Source organism: Chlamydotis macqueenii, chromosome W (genome assembly GCF_036417535.1).
Source record: "Chlamydotis macqueenii isolate bChlMac1 chromosome W, bChlMac1.mat, whole genome shotgun sequence".
Lineage (NCBI taxonomy): Eukaryota > Metazoa > Chordata > Aves > Otidiformes > Otididae > Chlamydotis > Chlamydotis macqueenii.
In genome coordinates this window covers 7115476-7137774 of record NC_141592.1, presented here as the reverse complement: position 1 = coordinate 7137774, position 22299 = coordinate 7115476, and the positions used below count along the sequence as shown (strand labels likewise).

Genomic DNA, 22299 nt, shown 5'->3' with positions numbered 1-22299 from the left:
CACCCTCCCCCTCCCCAGGGGGATGGGGGAGAGAATTGGGAAGGAAGGAGAACTCGTGGGTTGAGATACAAACAATTTACTAAAATAACAAGGGAAAACTACAATAATAACAGAATATAAGGATATTAAAATATACAAAGTGAACAATGTACGTTTTCTCACCACCCGATGTCCCAGTGACCGATACAGCCCATCCCGAGCAGCGATCACGGAAACGAAACCGAGCAGCAAGCAAAGGAGTGAAAAAGGGGACCAGCAAGGTAGAGGGAACGATGCCAGCAAACGAGGGAGGAAGATGGATGCCAGGAAGGCAGATACCCACCCTGGCCTGTCCCCATGAGCATGACGTTGATGGCATGGAATGCTCTCTTTGGCCAGTTTGGGTCAATTATGCTGTCTGTCTTTCTCCCAGCTTCCTGCATCTGCACATTAGTGAGACTTGGAAAGCAGGACGGTGTCCTTGGTCTCATTCACAACAACTGGTATCATCAGGGTGTTTATCGACATTCTTCACACGCAAAATCCAAAACACACCAGCTACTGAGAGGAAAAATTAACTCCATCCCTGCCAAAACCAGGACAACAACTGTCATGAAGACTGACTTCAGTGCAAGCATGTTTCCTTTTTCACAGACCGAATCAGCAAAGACACGACGCAAACTGAGAACTGGTTGTGGGTTTATCAGTAATAAGCCCATTCTGGAGGAATGTTTGTGCTTTGTAAAGAAAAAGAGACTGTTTTGGTTTCTGCTTAAGTCTTTCTCACAGTCCTCTCTTCCCGTAAATGCCATGGACGGAGCAAAGCTGATCTGGAATACCCAGGGTTTTCCTGCAGGTCCCACTCCACTTCACTTCTTGCTTTCTGGCCACTGACATTCAAGTCCTTGACTCCTTAGGGAAGTCCACACATTAAATCCTTCATTTATCACAAATACAAGCCCTGTTCCTCCTAATTTCTTGCACCGGCTACAAACTCCTGAGAAATCCCCCTGTCTGCTGCCTACACTTTCACACCAGCTCTGTGTACTCTCATCCTGGCTTCAAACCATTTCTCGAATCTCTCCATCCTGCCATTATTTCTCTTCAAGCTTCTTGATCACTGTTTGTGGCTTCTGCTTCCTTTCCCTGACTTTCATATCTGCCTCTGACATTGCTTCCTTTCTGCAGCTTCTTTCCCTGTATTTTTGCTCTCATATGTGCTGTTCCATGCAACATTGACTGGTCCTATTTGCAGAAGACGACAGGTAGCACCTTCTGCTCAGCTCCCTGCATCTACTACGGGCTATTTCCAGAGGAGAGCTCATGGTCAGAGCATCCTTCTTTGTATTATCATTGCACTTAGGAGCCCTGCTCTTGGCCCAGGTCTCCAGGATGGTAAATCCTCAACAGTCTTAGGGCAAAAGTCCATTTTTTGTGCTAAGGTGCTTCTAGGCATGGGTATGAGGAAAAAATAGGGTAGAGTTAGTCAACCTTTGTCCTAGCCCACCTACATCATTGTCACATGTAATCCTTCTTTTTTTTTTTTTAATAAACATCACAGTACAATATAATTTTTAAGAACTGATTTGAAGGAAAGCAGTGATTCTTCAGAAGTCTATGGGAAGTGTGAGTAGCATTGCAGGGCTGAGAGCCCTGGGTTGGAAGATGGGACTTGGCTCCGTTGATGGTGGAGGCAGGACCTCTCCATGGCTGTGACGTTTTAGGGGGAGTGAGGAAGCTGGTCCTGTGTGATGTGTTGGAGGGCCTACAGCAGTGGTGGGGGAAGACTTGATACTTCGGGATATGATCTTTGCAGTGGTGTTTTGAATTGATGTATGGGACAGTGTTGCTTTTTGCAAGGTCAAAGAGAAGGCTGTTGCAGCAGCGGTCACTGGGTGCATCCATACATTACTGTGAGGGCAGCAAGAGAAGCTCATAGCTCAGCGATCCTGTGCAGAAAGGTCTGATAAATTAACTTCCAGCCCAGATGTAGGCTCCTGCAGCCAGATGTGAGGGTAATGCCCAGAATAGTGCAGGTCAGTGTTAACCAAGCTCCATCTCCATGTCTGCAGAAACTGGGAGGAGCAGTAATATCTAGAGACTATCTAGAGACTTGGAGGGTTTTTAGTGTTTTATTTCAGTAAGTTAGAGCTGACAGCTAAGCTCCTGGGAGAAGATGCCATGTACTGTGAAGCTAACTGTTCTTAGGCCAGGGGAGAGCAATAGGGTGTGGTAGGACTGAACTCTTCTGTTTTCCAAAAGTCGTGGAAGTACCTTGTCCCAAATTGCCACCATTGTTCTCATTCTGGAGCCTCTCCCACCCCTAAAAGAAAAAGATCTTATTTCATAAAGAGGCACTTGCACACGTGCTCCCAGCTGAGCCATCGCTTGTGCAAATGCCGCTGGAGGTGGCAGTGGCCGTGCACTACACTGACAAGGATGTTACTCCTGTTCTTGTGTTTTCAGAGTACGGATCTGACGAGCACAGTTGGCTACGACAGCATCATTCAATATCTGAATGATGGCAGGAAGAACTGCAAAGAGTTTGAAGACTTTTTGAAGGAAAGGTATGGAGCTGCCTCTGAAAACGGGTTGGGCTGAACCTGGGAAGTGAAGTGGTGGCACTACTTCTACTCCTTGTATTCCCAGTTTGGTTTCTGTTGCGTTTAACTGTCCGCTATATTAAAACACCTTTGATTTTTGATGATGTCCTGGTTTCAGCAGGGATGGAGTTAATTTTCTTCTCAGTAGCTGGTGTGTTTTGGATTTTGTGTGTGAAGAATGTTGATAAAAACATTCTGATGATACGAGTTGTTGTTAATGAGACCAAGGACACTGTCTGGCTTTCCAAGTCTCGTTAACGTGCAGATGTGGGAAGCTGGGCAAAAGACAGACAGAATAATTGATCCAAACTGGCCAAAGAGAGTATTCCATGCCATAAACGTCATGCTCAGTATATAAGTGGGGGTTGCCCATGGGAGGGGGCATCATTTTCAGTTATTCCTTTTCTTGTCGGGTATCCGTTTGGGCACCCTTGGCATTCTTTTCTTCTCTCTTGCTTGCTGGCATCGTTCCCTCTACCTTGCTAGCTTGCTCTCCCCCTTTGCTTGCTGCTCGGTGTTGTTCCTGTGATCACTGCTCAGGACGGGCTGCGTCGGTCATTCGGACATCGGGTGGTGAGAAATTGTACATTGTTCATTTTGTATATTTTGTAGATATTAATATCCTTATATCCTGTTAGCTTTGTAGCTTTTAGTATTTTCAGTAAACTGTTTTTATCTCAACCCACGAGTTTTCCTTTCTTCCCAATTTCTCTCCCCTGTCCCACTAGGTAGGGGCAGGGTGAATAAGAAACTGTGTGGTGATCCGGGCTAAACCACCACAGTCTTTTTGGCGCCCAACGTGGGGCTCGAAGGGGCCTCACTAGATCAGTCGTGAGATCATCGGACCTTAGTCTGAGGATCCAAGGTTCAAGCCCCGGTCAGTCCCGAAGGGTTGAGATAAGGACAGGTTTGAACACAGTGTGTTGAAAACAGATTTGTTACAAGTGTTCATTAAGCCGGTTTGGTCATCGCTGGGCACAATGTTATTTTATTTGTTCTCGCAGTTGTTTTTAGAGCTGTACTGGATAGCACCCTACTTGCCGTATTTTCTGTTTGTCGGTGTTTGTGCACGCTTTATCAATGATGTGTGTTGGATCAAAGGTATCGTTCTGCTGTGCTATGCGGCACTGATTTGTTTAGTGAGATTGCTGGTAACGGGACCATTTTCATATCTGTACTCAATGGCGGCGGGCAGTGTGCAGAGTGAGGAGGCAGAGGCAGCTCCACCCGGGTATTTCGGGAGCCATCTTGTGGGTGTTGTTTGGAACTATACCTGTTGTTTTGTTCCGGGAAGCCAGGCCGCGGGGGGAACATCTGTTTACAGCTTTCCCCACCTCACCAAGCTAATTTCAACAGCTTTTGAGAATTTTGAATACCCTTTTTATACCCCTACCACCATGTTCATGGTGACAAGTCTTCTGCAGCTATCTCAGATCTTGATATTGATGAAGTTTAAACAGTTTTTAAAAAGTATTATGGCTCCTCCAATCCCCGCAACAGACACTGTGGCTACTCAAACTGCTGCTACAAATACTGCAGCTACTTCAGCCGCTACGGCAGGTGCTGCAGCTACCCCAGCCCCTGCTACGGGCACTGCGATTGCTTCAGCCCCCACGCCAGACACTGTGGCTACTCAAACCTCGGCAAGCAGTACCAAAGAGAAACCGAAAAACCAATCATCTACACCAGTATCAGTTGCCCCTGTACATAAGAAATACACCAAAAAATCAGTTCGCATAGTGAAAGATGATGATGAACCAGGCCCATCACATGATCAGGGAGACACAGAAGGGGAGGTAGTCACCCGATCCCTATCCCTGAGTGAGCTGCGAGATATGCGAAAAGATTTCAGCCGTAATCAAGGTGAGCAACTTGTCACCTGGTTGCTCCGATGCTGGGACAGAGGGGCCAGTAGCCTGGAATTAGAAGGCAGGGAAGCCAGGCAGCTGGGATCTCTGTCTAGGGAAGCAGCCATTGACAGGGCGATTGGAAGAGAGTCAGCAGCCTGCAGCCTCTGGAGGCGACTCCTGTCAGGTGTGAGGGACAGGTATTTCTTTAAGGAAGATATTGTATGCCACCCAAGCAAGTGGACCACCATGGAGAGAGGTATCCAGTTTCTGAGAGAATTAGCTGTTCGGGAGCTGATTTATCGTAACCTGGATGACCCACGGACATCCGTAGATCCAGATGAAATTGAATGTACCCGACCCATGTGGCGGAAATTTGTACAGAGTGCACCATCATCGTATGCCAACTCATTGGCAGCAATGAGTTGGAAAGATGATGAGATGCCACCAGTACGTGCAGTGGCTAACCAGCTCCGACAATATGAAGACAATCTCTCTTCCCCGATGCGGGCCTGTGTCTCAGCTATAGAAAGACTGACTGAGAAATCTGAAAGCCAGTTTGAAAAACTGTTAGAAAAACTATCTGAGGTGTGTGAGAAACTTGAAGATTCTTGCTCCCCACCTGCACGGACTAATATCTCAGCTATTAGAAGAAGACCTCATCCTCCTCCTGCTCAAGGGAGACGGTACACCCGACGAGATGACCTATGGTTTACCTTGCGTGACCAAGGAGAGGATATGAGGAAGTGGGATGGAAAGCCTACCTCGGCCCTAGAGGCACGTGTACGTGAGTTGCGAGGTAAAACAATCACAAAGGGAGGTTCTTCCAGGCAATTTGCTGCTCCAGTCTCCAGTGGGCAGTTCCCCAGACAGCGTAGAAGGGCTGATCTCACCTCTGATCCTATGGAAGGAACTTCTGATTCATATTCACAGAAAGTGAATAGAAAATATTACAAACAGGACTAGAGGGGCCCTGCCTCCAGCCAGGCGGAGGAGAGGGACAACAGAGTTTATTGGACTGTATGGATTAAATGGCCTGGCACATCAGACCCACAAAGGTATAAAGCTCTAGTAGACACTGGTGCACAGTGTACCCTAATACCATCAAGCTATAAAGGGGCACAACCCATTTGTATTTCTGGAGTGACAGGAGGATCCCAAGAGCTGACTGTATTGGAGGCTGAAGTAAGTTTGACAGGGAATGAGTGGCAAAAGCACCCCATAGTGACTGGCCCAGATGCTCCATGCATTCTTGGTATAGATTACCTCAGGAGTGGGTATTTCAAAGACCCAAAAGGGCACCGGTGGGCTTTTGGTATAGCCACTGTGGAGACAAATAAACAGCTGTCCATCTTGCCCAGACTTTCAAAGGACCCTTCCGTTGTGGGAAAGCTGAAGGTTGAAGAACAAAAGGTACCAATTGCTACTACCACGGTGCACCGGCGGCAATATCGCACCAACCGAGACTCCATAATCCCCATCCTCAAGCTGATTCGTCGACTGGAGAGCCAGGGAGTGATCAGCAAGTCCCGCTCACCCTTTAACAGTCCCATATGGCCAGTGCGAAAATCTAATGGAGAATGGAGACTAACAATGGACTATCGTGGCCTAAATGAGGTTACACCACCAATGAGTGCTGCCGTGCCGGACATGCTAGAACTTCAGTATGAACTAGAGTCAAAAGCAGCCAAGTGGTATGCCACCATCGATATTGCCAATGCGTTCTTCTCCATTCCTCTGGCACCAGAATGCAGGCCACAGTTTGCTTTCACTTGGAGGGGTGTCCAGTACACCTGGAATCGACTGCCCCAGGGGTGGAAACACAGCCCCACCATTTGCCATGGACTGATCCAGACTGTATTAGAAAAGGGTGGAGCTCCAGAACACCTGCAGTACATTGATGACATCATCGTATGGGGCAACACAGCAGAAGAAGTTTTTGAGAAAGGGGAGAAAATAATCCAAATCCTTCTGAAAGCCGGTTTTGCAATAAAACAAAGCAAAGTCAAGGGGCCTGCACAAGAGATCCAGTTTTTAGGAGTAAAGTGGCAAGATGGACGTCGTCACATTCCAATGGATGTGGTCAACAAAATAACAGCTATGGCTCCACCAGCTAACAAAAAGGAAACACAAGCCTTTTTAGGTGTTGTGGGTTTCTGGAGAATGTATATTCCAAATTACAGTATGATTGTAAGCCCTCTCTATGAAGTGACTCGAAAGAAGAATGATTTTAAATGGGGCCCTGAACAACGACAAGCCTTTGAACAAATTAAACAGGAGATTGTTCATGCAGTAGCCCTTGGGCCAGTCCGGACAGGACAAGATGTGAAAAAACATCCTCTACACCGCAGCCGGGGAGAATGGCCCTACCTGGAGTCTTTGGCAGAGAACATCAGGAGAGACTCGAGGTCGACCCCTAGGCTTTTGGAGCCGGGGATATAGAGGATCTGAGGCCTGCTATACTCCAACTGAAAAAGAGATACTGGCAGCATACGAAGGAGTTCGAGCTGCTTCAGAAGTGATTGGTACTGAAGCACAGCTCCTCCTGGCACCACGATTGCCAGTGCTGGGCTGGATGTTCAAAGGGAAGGTCCCCTCTACACATCATGCAACTGATGCCACGTGGAGTAAATGGGTCGCACTGATCACACAGCGAGCCCGAATAGGAAACCCCAATCGCCCAGGAATCTTAGAAGTAATCACAGATTGGCCAGAAGGCAAAGATTTTGGAATGCCGCCAGAGGAAGAGGTGACACGTGCTGAAGAAGCCCCACCATACAACAACCTCCCAGAAAATGAGAGGCGATATGCTTTGTTCACTGATGGATCCTGTCGTATTGTAGGAAAACATCGAAAGTGGAAAGCTGCTGTGTGGAGTCCTACACGACGAGTGGCAGAAGCCACTGAAGGCCAAGGTGAATCAAGTCAGTTTGCAGAGGTGAAAGCCATCCAGCTGGCTTTAGACATTGCTGAACGGGAAAAATGGCCAAAGCTCTATCTCTACACTGACTCATGGATGGTGGCAAATGCCCTGTGGGGGTGGTTAAAGCAATGGAAACAGAGCAACTGGCAGCGCAGAGGCAAACCCATCTGGGCTGCCGCACTGTGGCAAGATATTGCTGCCCGGTTAGAGAAGCTTGTTGTAAAAGTACGTCACGTAGATGCTCATATACCCAAGAGTCGAGCCACTGAAGAACATCAAAACAACCAGCAAGTGGATCAGGCTGCTAAGATTAAAGTTTCCCAAGTGGACTTAGACTGGCAACACAGAGGTGAACTATTTTTAGCTCGGTGGGCCCATGACACCTCAGGTCATCAAGGAAGAGACGCAACATACAAATGGGCTCGTGATCGAGGGGTGGATTTAACCATGGACACTATTGCACAGGTTATCCACAACTGTGAGACATGCGCTGCAATTAAGCAAGCCAAGCGGCTAAAGCCTCTTTGGTATGGAGGACGATGGCTGAAATACAAATATGGAGAGGCCTGGCAGATTGATTACATCACACTCCCACAAACTCGCCAAGGCAAGCGCTATGTGCTTACAATGGTAGAAGCAACCACTGGGTGGCTAGAGACATATTCTGTACCCCATGCCACCGCCCGAAACACCATCTTGGGCCTTGAGAAGCAAGTTCTCTGGTGACATGGCACTCCAGACAGAATAGAGTCAGACAATGGGACTCATTTCCGAAACAACCTCATAGATACCTGGGCCAAAGAGCATGGCATTGAGTGGGTATATCACATCCCCTATCACGCACCAGCCTCTGGAAAGATTGAATGGTACAATGGACTGCTGAAAACTACACTGAAAGCAATGGGTGGTGGAACCTTCAAAAACTGGGACAAACACTTAGCAAAAGCCACTTGGTTAGTCAACACTCGGGGATCCATCAATCGAGCTGGCCCTGCCCAATCTGAACTTTTACATACTGTAGATGGTGATAAAGTTCCTGTGGTGCATGTAAGGAATATGTTGGGGAAAACAGTCTGGGTTATTCCTCCTCTGGGCAAAGGCAAACCCATTCGTGGGATTGCTTTCGCTCAAGGACCTGGATGTACTTGGTGGGTGATGCGGGAGGATGGGGAAGTCCGATGTGTACCTCAAGGAGATTTGATTCTAGGTGAAAACAGCCAATAATTTGAACTGTATATAATCATGTCTGTAGTTCTTTTATGTTCTATCAGAGGTAGTGCAGCAAGAATCACACTCAACAGTGAAGAACAAGCTTTGATGAAACCGAGTGATGTGCAGCAGTGATGGAGTCAGAACTGGTGACCAACAACTTCCTCGAGATCAACATCTTCAACTTGCAGACCATGGACATGATACACCAGCCGCGCCAGAGGTACCAGCTACGAGTTCCAGATGCAGTATGTAACAACTTCACACTACATACCATCTCTCCTGCCCTGAGAGACTGCTATCACAGATGGGGCCCAAAGTCATGGACTAAATTAACTCAACAGACTTTGGAGGGATAGCTCATAGATTGAGATAGTGATATCTGTGTGTATATCTATAAGCATGACGTAAATGGTATGGAATAAGGGGTGGATACTGTCCTGGTTTCAGCAGGGATGGAGTTAATTTTCTTCTCAGTAGCTGGTGTGTTTTGGATTTTGTGTGTGAAGAATGTTGATAAAAACATTCTGATGATACGAGTTGTTGTTAATGAGACCAAGGACACTGTCTGGCTTTCCAAGTCTCGTTAACGTGCAGATGCGGGAAGCTGGGCAAAAGACAGACAGAATAATTGATCCAAACTGGCCAAAGAGAGTATTCCATGCCATAAACGTCATGCTCAGTATATAAGTGGGGGTTGCCCATGGGAGGGGGCATCATTTTCAGTTATTCCTTTTCTTGTCGGGTATCCGTTTGGGTACCCTTGGCATTCTTTTCTTCTCTCTTGCTTGCTGGCATCGTTCCCTCTACCTTGCTAGCTTGCTCTCCCCCTTTGCTTGCTGCTCGGTGTTGTTCCTGTGATCACTGCTCAGGACGGGCTGCGTCGGTCATTCGGACATCGGGTGGTGAGAAATTGTACATTGTTCATTTTGTATATTTTGTAGATATTAATATCCTTATATCCTGTTAGCTTTGTAGTTTTTAGTATTTTCAGTAAACTGTTTTTATCTCAACCCACGAGTTTTCCTTTCTTCCCAATTTCTCTCCCCTGTCCCACTAGGTAGGGGCAGGGTGAATAAGAAACTGTGTGGTGATCCGGGCTAAACCACCACAGATGAGGAACTTGTTTTCTTACACTGTCCTTTCCTTGCATGGCTGGTGCTGTGGTGTGAAGTCCATACCCAAGAATCCTCAGCTGTGAGGCAGCAATAGTGCCCAGGGCTTGATGCTCTCATTTTGAACTGTTTGTTAACAACAAAGAAGAATCAGGAGCAATTTAATAATTCAGTGTTACACGTTGTCAGACATCTGTACTGATGTGTTTGCAGCTGTTGGTGGCCTGCTGAGGCCACACGCTCTCCCATGAAGTTCACCTTGCAGTTCAGCTTGAAGAAGATCAGGTGAAGACCTTGGCATAGGAGAGGAACAGCTTTGTCCTGAATTTGTCTTTGTACATTATGGACAGCCCACAGAGTTTATGTTAAAAATAAGTAGTAGCATTAGATAGTGCATTTATTAATCAACGGATATGACCTAAGTAGAGGTTCTGTGGCTACAAAGGCACAACTGAGATGGTCTGGCCATGTATTTTGACTTTATGGTTCACCTGGTTAGCAATGGCTAAATATGAAGACTGTTGTAGAACAACTCTGAATTAATGTAATTTTGGTATTGAGAACTGGAGAAAACAAACCTCTGAATACAAGATTTGGTACAAAACAGCTTGGAACAAATGTAATGGGGATGAAGAGGAGGAGAACCTGCAGGTAAAAGTGTCTAATGCGCCTATATCTGTCTAGGCTGTAATCCCATGTTCCAGGAAACTTTGGACTTTCCAGCTGCCCGAGAAACCATCCACTGAACCCTGAGAACCATGTCCCACTCACCCATGATAATGGAGAGAGTGCAAAAAGCCTTCTCCACATCCTGTGCCCTGTTCCTCTTTGCTGTTGAAGGAGGTGTAGGTTCCCACCAACGTGTCTAGCCAGGAGGAGATTAGAGGCTAGACCTGGACTTGCTACTGGCACCTCCCTCTGAACATGGCCCAGTTCTCCATGTACAGCATGGTCCCAGCCATGGGGAACATGCCTATTGGATCTGATGCTTTGACTCAAAAGGAAGTTCATAGGAATATTGTTAGATAGAGGAAAAAAAATCAATTTATAATATTTATTTTTTCCATTTCCCTACAAGCTTTTGGAGTTTTTGAAGAGTTAAGTTAGGTGAACACCACTCCCAAACTCTAGAACTCAACAACATAGGCACCTGCATCTGTGTTAGAGATACAGGCATTTTAGGAAGCTATTTATTTCATTCAGTAGACCTTCTAATGCAAGCTTCTTGCAGTATTTGTTTCCCTCCACTGACTGCAGACAGCTAGAGCAGCTTGCCTAGATGGTGATATCTAAATTTGACCAAGTAAGTCCAGACCTGGTTGCCTGTAGAGATTTCAAAGTACATGCAAAAAGCTGGTTGTTCTTAGACCACAATATATAGGCTTTCTTTCCCCTCTTCCCTCTTTCTTCCAAGAGGAGGGTACAATACAGTCTCTCAAAGGTGTTATTTATGTTACCTCACAAGATGTAGCCTCTTCTTCAGGTGTTCTCCCTAAGGATCAGAGGTGGGCAGGAGAGAACACCTTTTGCCTTATTTTAAAAAGTCCTAAAGAGCTGAAAAGGCCCAGCTGAGCTTTGAGGTGCATGTATGGTGGCTGAGGGGTCTTTGACGTGCTTACTCCCTTCTGTCACATTTGGTTTAAATCAGCCAAATCAGACTCAAAAGTACTTTGTGTGGGTGGACCAACAGACACTGATGGCCAAGATGCAGAAAACGTGTGATTGAACAAGCCTTGTTCCCATAGAAAACTGAGCTAAAAACTACACAGGTGACTGGAAACATTCAAGGCCAGGTTGGACGGGGCTCTGAGCAACCTGATCTGGTTGGAGATGTCCCTGCTCCTTGCAGGGGGGTTGGACTAGATGACCTTTGAAGGTCCATTCCAACCCTAACCATTCTGTGATTCTATGACTGACCTGGCTGCATCTAGCCACTGGCTGCACTGGCTGCTTAGTCCTCCATCTCCTGTGGAGGTGGTCCTTGCACTCATTGGCCATGAGGAGGTGGGGAGAGCAATGCATCGAGACCACAGACACAGCAAAACAAAGTGTTTTCACTAGAAAGCCTATTGGGTAACTGCAAACAACAGTTTTCCTTCAGCCAACCATCTACAGTTGGTTTGCAGCAGGTCAGAAGATACGGAGCATGTTAAGAGTGGGTCTTGGCCTCTGCTGCAAACAAGTATCAGTTTCTGAAATGAGAATGTCCTCTCATTTCTCTCTTTCCTCAACAGGGCAATCATAGAAGAAAAATATGGCTAAGAGTTCATTAACTGGTCAAAGAAGAAGCCCTGTGGGCAGATGGAGCTGAAGTAAGTTCACAATCCTCTGTGTGTTTTGCTTTTATGGGTGTCCTTACTTGGAGCAACAAAGGAGAAGGAGAAAGGAGGCTGTGAGAGACATAATAGTGTTGAAATGTGATTGAGACGCTACCAGAAGATGATCTGGAGTTGGTCTTGTGAATGAACGGTGCACAGTTGGGTTGGCCTTTGCCAATAAACGAGTTGGACTCCACCAAGTTCCCATCAACTGTAGACTAACCAAAGCATTGCAGATGCTCAGGTGAGATGTAGGCTGGTGGTTCAGCAGAAGGCCAAGATAATGAGACCTTGGGTTCGCTCCTGACTGTTTTTGTGGCCAAAGGGAAGTATAGGTGCTTCCCTGACTCAAACAATGCAAATCTTAAAAGCCCAGCGTGTTGCCACCCCACAGCGGTGCTGTGGCCGTTATGGTTGGCTCCATGAGTGGGTCTCCATTTCCCCTTGGCACCTTCTGCTTCCTGCTTTGTTTCTGTACTTTGTACATGCCCTGTCTGATATCCTCCGATCATCTATTTACAGTTTTATATTGAAGTGTCACGTAAAATGTTTCTGAAATCTTTATTGTACAATATTAACAGGGAGAAAAGTTCCCTACATTTCCAACCACTGGCCAATGCACTATGTAGAAGGTGTTCATATGCCCTAAATTATACTTTTAGGTGGTTGCCTGAAACATTTTTCACGAAAGTCAGGATTTTTAACAGCATTCAATGTTTAGAAAGATGTAAAGTAGATCTTAAACCAAGTGAGCTGTGTTATACTTGCCGAGAGGGAAAAAGATGGAGGTGCAAAGAGGGTAAATAAACCTGCTTTGAGCTGCTTTGTCCAGAGTTCAGTGAGGGACTTGCTGTCTGGTTTGGGAGAGGTGCTCTGCTGATGCCTGTGCCTGGCCATGTTTTCCCACTCTTTTTAATGTTCTGCCTATTTTTCAGCACACTGAAGAGAACCCTGGATGTTTTCAAGCAACGTAAGTAAATCTTCTTCGTATTTGTCAGGAAACTTGGCAGCACCAAAACCTGCAGGCAACTACTTGGGAAGAAAATAGCAGAGAAATCTCCAAAACAGTGCAATGCTGGGGTCAGGCACAGGCTGCCCTCCTGGCCAGGATCATTCCAATGTGTGGGGTTTGGGATGGAGCGCTCCAGGGCACGAGTGGGAGAGGAGACCCATGAGATGTCCCTTTGGGGATCTCTTGGGCTTTCAGGGCTGGTTGCAGCTCAGAGGTCGGGCTTGCGTTTTACATCAGAAGCTGTGCATGGGAAGCTCAGCTGAAGTTGGTTAGACTGGCTCATCTTGCCCTCTTCACACACATATGCAGTAATTCACACCTCAAATACTGTGTTCAGTTTTGGGCCCCTCACTGCAAGAAAGACATTGAGGTACTGGAGCGCTGGTGAAGGGTCTGGAGCATAAGTCTTATGAGGAGTGGCTGAGGGAACTGAGGTTGTTTAGTCTGGAGAAAAGGAGGCTCAGGGGAGACCTTATTGCTCTCTACAACTTCCTGAAAGGAGGCTGTAGGGAGGTGGATGTCAGTCTGTTCTCCCAAGTTACAAATTATAGGACAAAAGGAAACAGCCTCAAGTTGCGCAAGTGGAGGTTTAGATTGGATATTAGGAAAAAATTCTTCACTGAAGGGATTGTCAAGCACCGGAGCAGGCTGCCTAGGGAAGTGGTTGAGTGTCCATCCCTGGAGGTATTTAAAAGATGTGTAGATGAGGTGCTTATGGACATGGTTTAGTGGTGGACTTGTCAGTGTTAGGTTTATGGTTGGACTCAATGATCTTAAAGGTCTTTTCCAACCTAAATGGTTCTATGATTCTATGTATGATGTGGGGTGTCTGGGTCAGTTTGATGTCAGCTACAACAGTTGACTTGAGCAACAGAGTCTTTTTAGGTGTGTGTATATATATATATATTCTTTTTTTTTTTTATTTGCAGAGATAGACAATGTGGGGCAAGATCATATCCAGCTGGCGCAAACCCTTCGGGAGGAAGCAAAGAAAATGGAGGACTTCAGGGAAAAGCAAAAACTGCATTGGAAAAAGGTGAGGCACCACAGGAACATGAGCCTTTACTGCAGGGTGTCAATCCTGCCCCGGTGATGGACTGCTCCTGGCCAGTGTCTCCCGCCGTGCCCCAGCCCCCTCCATGCCCCTGGTACTTGTCACTGCCGGGAAGTCCTGAGCTCTTTTCTACATGTTGCAACTGTGTTGGTGAACTGTGTCGTAACCTCTGACTTCTTCTCAATGCCACATCTTCTGCTTTGGGTGCCTTTTGGGGCCAGTGATATCAGGGGCTCAGCTCCAGGGATGCCAGCCTCAATGAGGGATATTTTTAAAGCAAATATATGCTGTATGATCTCCACAGGGTTTGCTAAAATCAGCAGGCTCTTTAACTTCTTCTGGCTTGAGATTCCTTTTTCTGGAAAATGAGGGAAAACTGCTAGAACCAGGGGCTGGTTTGTACCTCGTGGAGGGAAATGGGCTTCCCAATTTTGCCAGACCCCATGGAGATGATACAGTACTATATATTGCTAGGATTTCATTTGTAGAGCTCCTTTGCATGCACAAGTGGAGGCTTAGATAGAAGCATAAAAGATGGGGTTTGTGAAGATGCTTTGGATAGAGGAAGGTCGTTAAGCCCATCTCAATCTGGTCCATGCTTCTTCTTTTCCTAAGCCACGTAGTCCATCCTGGAGCTTCAATAGTCAGTGATGTGTTGACTCCAGATTTGTTGTCTTCACAGGTTGAGCTGATAATGGAGGCGATTCACAAAAACAGGAATTTGCATTACAAGAAGATCATGGAGGTAAAGTAAACATGCTGCTGTTTCTTGCCATATGGGTTAATGCTGCTAACATGCACATGCACAGCACTGGGGCAGACTTAAATGCGAGGATCTTCCTCCTCTGCTGCAACTCTAGATGTTGTGTCTGCACGAGTGATATGCAGGGTAAGCTCAGAAAAATAAAAATGTACACCAGGGACATGGCTGGTGATAGCCTTGCAGAGTTGGATATGAGTGATTTAGATGTCATGGACACAATCGCTATGAGCTTTTCATCCCAAATGAACAGCAGATTATCTTGTGAGGTCCGTTTTGCCCAAGCAATAGGGCATCTGGGACCTTGCGTGCCGTCCCCTGCTCTGCTTGCAGCCTGTGCCCACCTCTTCATTCCTAGGCTGTGCTTTCCTCCAAAGCCTCCCATGTGAGCTGTATTTGCATCTTGTTGCTTGCTGACACGCTTCTGCCATGTTTGGTGGCTCTCCTAGGCCAAGCAACTCTACGAGCAATACTGCAGGGATAAGGACGAGGCGGAACAGGCTGTGCACCGCACCGCAAACCTGGTGACACAGAAGCAGCAGGAGAAGGTACGGAGAGGCAGGTGGCTATGGGGTGGGGGGGAGAAAGGGGCGTTTCTTCTTGCAGTTCTCCTGCCCCATAGCTCTTCTCCCAGCTCTGGGTTTTGGGGTGAGATGGGAGGGCTGGTGATGTTCCCCAGTTGGACTGCAGTGCCGTCAGTGACGCACCAGGGGTCTTCTCTACCTTTCTTCTCTCTCCCTTTTTCAGCAGCTGTTCCTGAAGCTGGCTCAGACTAAATCAGCTCTGGAGGACTCTGGTGAGTATGGAAATGCAGCGTTTGAGGGCGAGGGGAGCGTTTCCCAGGGCAAGGGGTTGTGAAGCCGTGGCATGGCTTTTGGGTGAGCTCCAGCAATTGGGTCAGGCATGGCTCCTCAGAAACACATGCCCAAGATACTGGAGGTGGGCACCTGCCCTGGAGAAGCCTGCATGGCCCCACCAAGGCTTCTCCCACCATTTCCCCATGGCAGGACCCTCCGGCTCTGCATCCCTTTGCAGTGCCCACTCACAGCCGAGCTCATACATTACTGCTACTTTCTCCCTAACGTCCATTTCGGACTTCAAATATTACCTTCTAGTGAAGGGGTTTTTTTAATTAATGTTAATCAGATGACAATGTGATTTCTCTTGCAGACAGGAGTTACCAGCAGAGTGTTACCACACTGGAGAAGATCCGGGAAGAATGGCAGAAAGAGCACATCAAAGCTTGCGAGGTAAATGCCCCAAAATACCTTAAACACCTTCACATGGCAGCGTGGTCCCTTCCAAGCAGCAGGATGTGTTGCAGCTAACCCTGTGTGTGTCTCGTGCTTGGCTTCTGGATTCAAGGTCCCACTACTTCAAGGTTTCCACTGTTTTTTTTTTTTATTTTTAGTTTTTCTTCCACCACCTTTTAAAATTGACAGAGTCAATGCACTAAGTAGTGACATTTTTGCCCATTACCTACCTGCATGTTCAGTGTGGCCATCGTCTTGAACAGGCATGGTCATGGTCACCTCTGCACACCTGGTGACTCGAGGCCGATATGTGCTATAGCTGCAACACCACTCAGCAGACTCTGAAAGTATGGAAGACTTTAAACGACTTTGCAGCAGAGGCTGGTGGCAGGCTGGGGACACAGGTTAGGTGAGGCCATCCCCATGCACCAGGAGCTCTTCCCCTTGTATCTCATAGACCATGTGGTAGTGTGGGAACCCCCTCTGATTGGTTATATCAGCATAAAGCAGACTGTCTCATAGCAAAGTGGTCTAGCACATGCTGCGGAAGTCCAGAGCTGGTGGTGAGAGGACCATGCAGCTGCTTTGCTGCTGATCTGTGTCTTGCCTGTGATCTGTGACAGAGGGATGGACAGGGACCACAGAGATCCAGGTTTTATTCCAGGTCTTATGCAAGCTTGCAAGCAGCCTTCCCATTCCCAGCTGTGCCAATCCCTTCCCAAGCTACTTCTCATCAGGCCTCTATTTTATTTTTTCATTTTGAAATGGAATTTTCTGTTTGTTTTGTGTGGCGTGTCTCGATGTCTCAGTGCTGGTATGCTTTTGGTGTCTGGGGTCTCTGGGAGCCTCTGTGATGGTGAGGCATGGAAAGCAGTAGTTTCACTTCTGCAGATGGATCACATGGAGGTTTTCCCCTCAGTGTGTTGCAAAGGTCATAACTGATAACAAGTGCATATGTATACTTTGGATGAAAGGTTATCTTTCACGGAAATGTGTAAAGGCACATGAAATTGAGGTATACCAGACAGCAAATTTCAAAAGACCTGGGTTTAAAACTGTTTGGAAAAGGCCTGGGCAGGAAAGAGGGAGAAGAGCAGCCAGTCGATGCACCTCTGTTTTCACACATCCCCAGTGCTTTTTTTATTGCTCCATAATTGTGGGAGGGAAGTGAACTGGGACCGCAGGACCACGAGGTGCCTAGTAAATGTGTGCTGCCTTTGGGAAGCTGGCTTGGTCTCCCCAGAGGGACCGGTGTGCTGAATGACCCCTTCCACATCAGTCCTGCAGACTTTCCCGAGCTTAACACTCATCTTTGAAATACCTGGTTGTGTACAGGGATGATTTCTCCTCTGGATGAGCTGGAGGACTTGTGGTTTCCATGTTTCCTGCAGGAGACCAAGACCACCTGCACCTCCCTTAGGACAGTCATCTTTGTAGTGGCACTTGGGGATGAGAAACATTCAGGATAGAAGAGATTTGCTCTCATTTTAAAGATGTTAGGGCTGTTTTGTCTGTGTCATTACAGTTCTTTGAGACTCAGGAGTGCGAGTGGATCAACTACTTCTGCAACACCCTCTGGCTTCATGTCAACTAGCTCTCCCGGGACTGTGTCCATAATGATGAGGTACATCAAATGAAAATCTTAATTTTTCTGTTTGGAAAGCAAAGCTCAATTTGCTTTCCTGTGCACTGAGCTGTGTTATGTCCGAGTTGGGCCGTGGCCTTTGATTGGCCACCAGACACCAGTATGAGTGTGCAGGCAGAAGGTTTTGGCCAGAGCTCTTGCAGATGAGGTTGCCTCTGGGATTCCCATGTTTTTTTGAGGGTGGTGGAACACTGGCACAGGTTGCCCAGAGAGGTGGTGGATGCCCCATCCCTGGAAACTTTCAAGGCCAGGTTGGATGAGGCTCTAAGCAACCTGATCTGGTTGGAGATGTCCCTGCTTCTTGCAGTGGGGTTGGACGAGATGGCCTTTAAAGGTCCCTTCCAACCCTAACCATTCTATGATTCTGTGATTCTATGATTCCCTTACCATTGAAGCTTATGTCCTGGGTGAGCACTGGGCTTTCACCCTATGTGTGATAAATGATTGGAAAAAACCCTCTTGTTTTTTGACCTGATGTATAGAAATGCTTTTTATTTCCCTTTTGCAGAAATATGAGGAAATCTGCAGGAGTTTAGAAATGTGCAGCATTGTCATGGTTTTGTTAGTGAGGGGGGGCCTAAGGTGGTAGCTTCTGTAGGAAACTGCTAGAAGTCGCTCCCCTTTGTTCAGTGGACTCGGCCGGGCCTAGGGCGGACCCACTGCTGGCCAAGGCCGAGCCAATTGGTAGCAGAATGTCCCGTGATAACGCCTCTGCGATAACGTATTTAAGAAGGGGAAAACAGAAAAAAAAGAGGAGAGAAGATGTGAAGAAGCTGAGCGGGGGCAGAGGCGCAGAGGGGGAGGCGCAGGCCTATGGGCCTTGCAGGCCTCACCCTCTGGCCTCTCGCCAGGCGGCCGACTGGGCCCAACTCGGCCCGGCCCGGCTGCAAGAAGTGGAGAGGAGATGAGAAGTGAATAAGATGTAAAAAAAGATCCTGAGAGACATCTACCGGCCTGTTGTGAGGAACGGCTGCAGACGCCAAGGTCAGTTCAGAAGGAGGGGGAGGAGTAATGCGGCTCGCTGGCCAAGATTCCCCTGCAGCCTGTGGTGACGACCATGGTGGATCAGGTTGTCCCCCTGCAGCCCATGGAGGTCCACGGAGGAGCAGAGATCCACTTGGAGCCTGTGAAGGACCCCGTACCGGGGGAGGTGGATGCCTGAAGGTGGCTGTGGCCCGTGGAGGGCCCACTGGGACAGCTGTTCTAGAGGGACTGCACCCGTGGAAGAGATGACCCACGCCGGAGCAGTTCCACGAAGGACTGTGGCGTAGGGGTGGGACCCCACGATGGAGCAGGGGAGGAATGTGAGGAGTTCTTCCCCTGACAACGAAGCAGCGGTGTAAAACAACGTATGATGAACTGACTGCAACCCCCATTCCCTCTTCCCCCCTTGTGCCGCTCGGGGGGGGGGGGGAAGGTAGTAGAGATAATGTTAAGCTTGGGAAGAGGGAGGGGTGGGGGGAGGTTATCTTGTTCTCTGTCTCATTATCCTGCTATTTGTAGTAATAAATGAATACTTTTCCCCAAGTCGAGTCTGTTTTGCCCGTGACGGTAACTTTAAGGATTTCTCCCTGTCCTTATCTCAAACCTCGAGCCGTTTTTCTTATATTTTCTCTCCGTTTTCTCTCGGAGGGTGGGGGGAGTGAGAGAGAGACTGCGTAGTCTGGTCCTGATCGGGGCTGAACTACGACAAGCATTGAGAAGGATATTGATTTTTTTGTAAATTTACGCAAAACTGGAAGTTTGGCACCAGGTAAGAGTGCAGTACAATCTCACAAAGTAGTGCTGACTTCCTTGTACTCCTCATGGAGCTGCTGCTCAGATTAGCATCGGTTTGGATGCAAAAAACATTGATTTTGCAGCATCCCTCTTTTTATTCACTGACATGCAGCACTAGGCTCTGCCACTTATCACCAACCTCTGAAGATAGTCTCCCCTTTCTGTAACTTTTAATTTCCTGATCAGGCATTTTCCCAGGGAGAGGAAAGACTTAGCAGCTGAATGCTGGTGTTGAAAAGTAGTTAATGCTTATAAAAGGTCTGTACTTTGCTATTGTTAACTTTTCCTAGCTCCTGTTGTTTATGAAAACTACTACAATACACAGAGAAATGCAACTCCTGTGAGAAGTCTGGTTCCCGTACCTATATCAAGGTAAGTGACATAACATCTACAATTGCTATTGCAAATGATGCTCTCCCCCCAAAAAAAAGTGTATTTTGTTGCTTTCAGTCTATTGGAGACTTGACTTGGGAATATTAGAGGAAAGTATTTCCCATTCTTTGTAGTCCATCACTCTCACAGCAGGAGTTATACCAATGTGCTGTCTACTATAAGCTCTTCAAGGACCCCCTCAAGCCCAGTCAGAGGTTTTTGCTCCCCCTTTTGGGGTCATTTCTCCCTTCTCATGGGTGGGAATGTTATTCTGAAAGTACTTGTGGTGAAGTGTGCTCATTTTTTTCTTGTGCCAAACCTCTTCCAGAAGTCCTTTCCATTGAGATGAGCAGCTGTGGTGCTCAGACAGCAGAAAAGCAAGGCAGTTTCATGTCTTACTCTCTCTGGAACAATCTGAGCTCCCTTTTAGAGCAGCCTTTAATACCAAAATTAAACCTTCTGGGCTTCCCCACATGGTTCTCCATGCGGTCTGTCTATCTGAGGAGAGATGGATCAGTTAAAAGCGTGCATGGGTAGAAGGAGGAACAGCAGAGCTGAATTCATTTCTCTGGGACAGAAGCTGGGCAGAGAGGACAGGGTGAAGGATGCTTCTGCCAGGGGGAAGATGAGGATTCAGGGCCAAAGACTCTTGCTAAAGATGAGTGTGCTACTTTGGCTGTCACGTCAGGAGAGGAGTCATGGCTTCCTGATGTCTCAGTCTGGGCAAAGGCATGTAAAAAGGCATGCCCTGAGGCCCACTTGTGAATGTTTCCCCAACTTAGTGCTTTTTGGTTACTTTTTCCTCTTGCCCACTGTGTCGACTTCAATTCCCATGTTTGCTAAGTAGGCTGTCGGTGGTGAGCCCGCCATGACATGCCTTGGTACCAGGTCTCCACAAAGTCCAGGCTGGCCAAACCTCTTGCCCTCCCACGAGCTCTGTGAGGGCAGTTGAGGAGCACAGAGCCAGGGCAATGGGAGTCCCATAGCCATGCAGATCCTCAGCTCTTTGTTTCCTTCTGTGCAGGAGGGGACCTCTACCCACCCCGACCAGCGTGCCAGGTGAGTTATTTGCTTTATGGGGTTTCTGGCCCCACAGAGGAACTCTCTGCTCTTGCTCTTCCCCATCAGATCATGAGCTTTAGCTCTCTAAAGAGATTGCTTTAGGTGAAACTCCTGCTGTAAGTCCAGTCCCCACTGAAAGATGCTGGGAAGTTGGGCGCTAACTTTGGAGGCAAGGTTTCACCCAGGAGAAGTTCTAATTAAAGCCCTGCGTGTAGGCATTTCTGAAGCTTAAAGATGTTTAAGCTTGGGATCCCACCAGTCTCTGCAGTTTGGACCCTTCTCTGCTTCAGCAGCATGAGCTGTATCATTCCCAGTGCCACTTCAGTGATGGGATACTGCAGCAGGACTCGGTAAAATGAGGTCTTGCTTGGCTCTCGGGCAAATCAAGTCCTCTCTTTGAGTCTCATTCCCCTCTACCTCCCATCCCTTTAACATGAGTGGACAGTGCATGGTGTTTCTGTCCTGCGTAAAGTCTCGTAATGAGCATTTCTCATGAGCAGACCTAATTTTTTTGTGCTCTGTGTTTCAGGTGAGCCTGATTATGCCACAGTTGATGGCTACAGCTTGATACATCACTAGTTGCCACAGTAAGTACTCACATTTGATGAAGAAAGGATTTAATATGAGATGCAGCTACACAGAGGAGGGACAGCAGAGAAAGAAAGGCCACCGGTTAAGGGGATGACATTTTGTATCAGAGTGACCAGCTGGGAGTGATGATCATGTCAGCCCTCCTATTGCTTGTCTGGGCTGGAGCTGTGGTTTACACACCATCAATCCTATTCTGTAGGTTCTCCAGGCAGAAGACACTGTCGGTCTGGCCAGCGTGGCAGAGGTGGTGTTTCCAGTTATTCCCAGCCACACAGAGCTGAAGTGCTTCTCCATTTTAATAAAGTATTTAAGAACTCAGGTAATTATTTGTACATTCAGAAAGTGCCTACTAAAAATCCGTGCCTTTGATCAGCAAACTCCTTGGACGGATGTCCCATCTTCACACTCAGGGGAAGAAAAGGAATATAAGTGATGGACAGGGGCGATCTGTGTTGGAAGAAGTTTTTGATTTGAAGTTCTTCTAAAGTGCAGCCATCTGGGAGAAGCTGGAGCCTCCCACCCTCCAGATAACTAAGAAGTCATATGTGCCAAGGGGAGTGCTGCACGATGCTTTGGGCATGCTGGCTTGTGTTCAGGGCATATATATCCCACTCAGATCTCAGGTTACACTTTTGCCTGTTTCTGAAGTCTTTCATTAATGGTGATTAAACTTGTAATTTAGGTTTAATTTCGGTCATGTGTCTCAAGGAGCTTACAGGAGCACCAACGGTTACACCATGTGCCTGGCTTAACAGTAGATGTGCTCCAGGCTTAAGC

The 22299-nt window shown here is 47.4% G+C and overlaps 1 pseudogene; it reads left to right on the top strand.

The window, feature by feature from the left end:
• The first annotated feature begins 1997 nt into the window (after positions 1–1997).
• Positions 1998–21955, top strand: LOC147596566 (proline-serine-threonine phosphatase-interacting protein 2-like; annotated as a pseudogene).
• Positions 21956–22299: the final 344 nt, after the last annotated feature.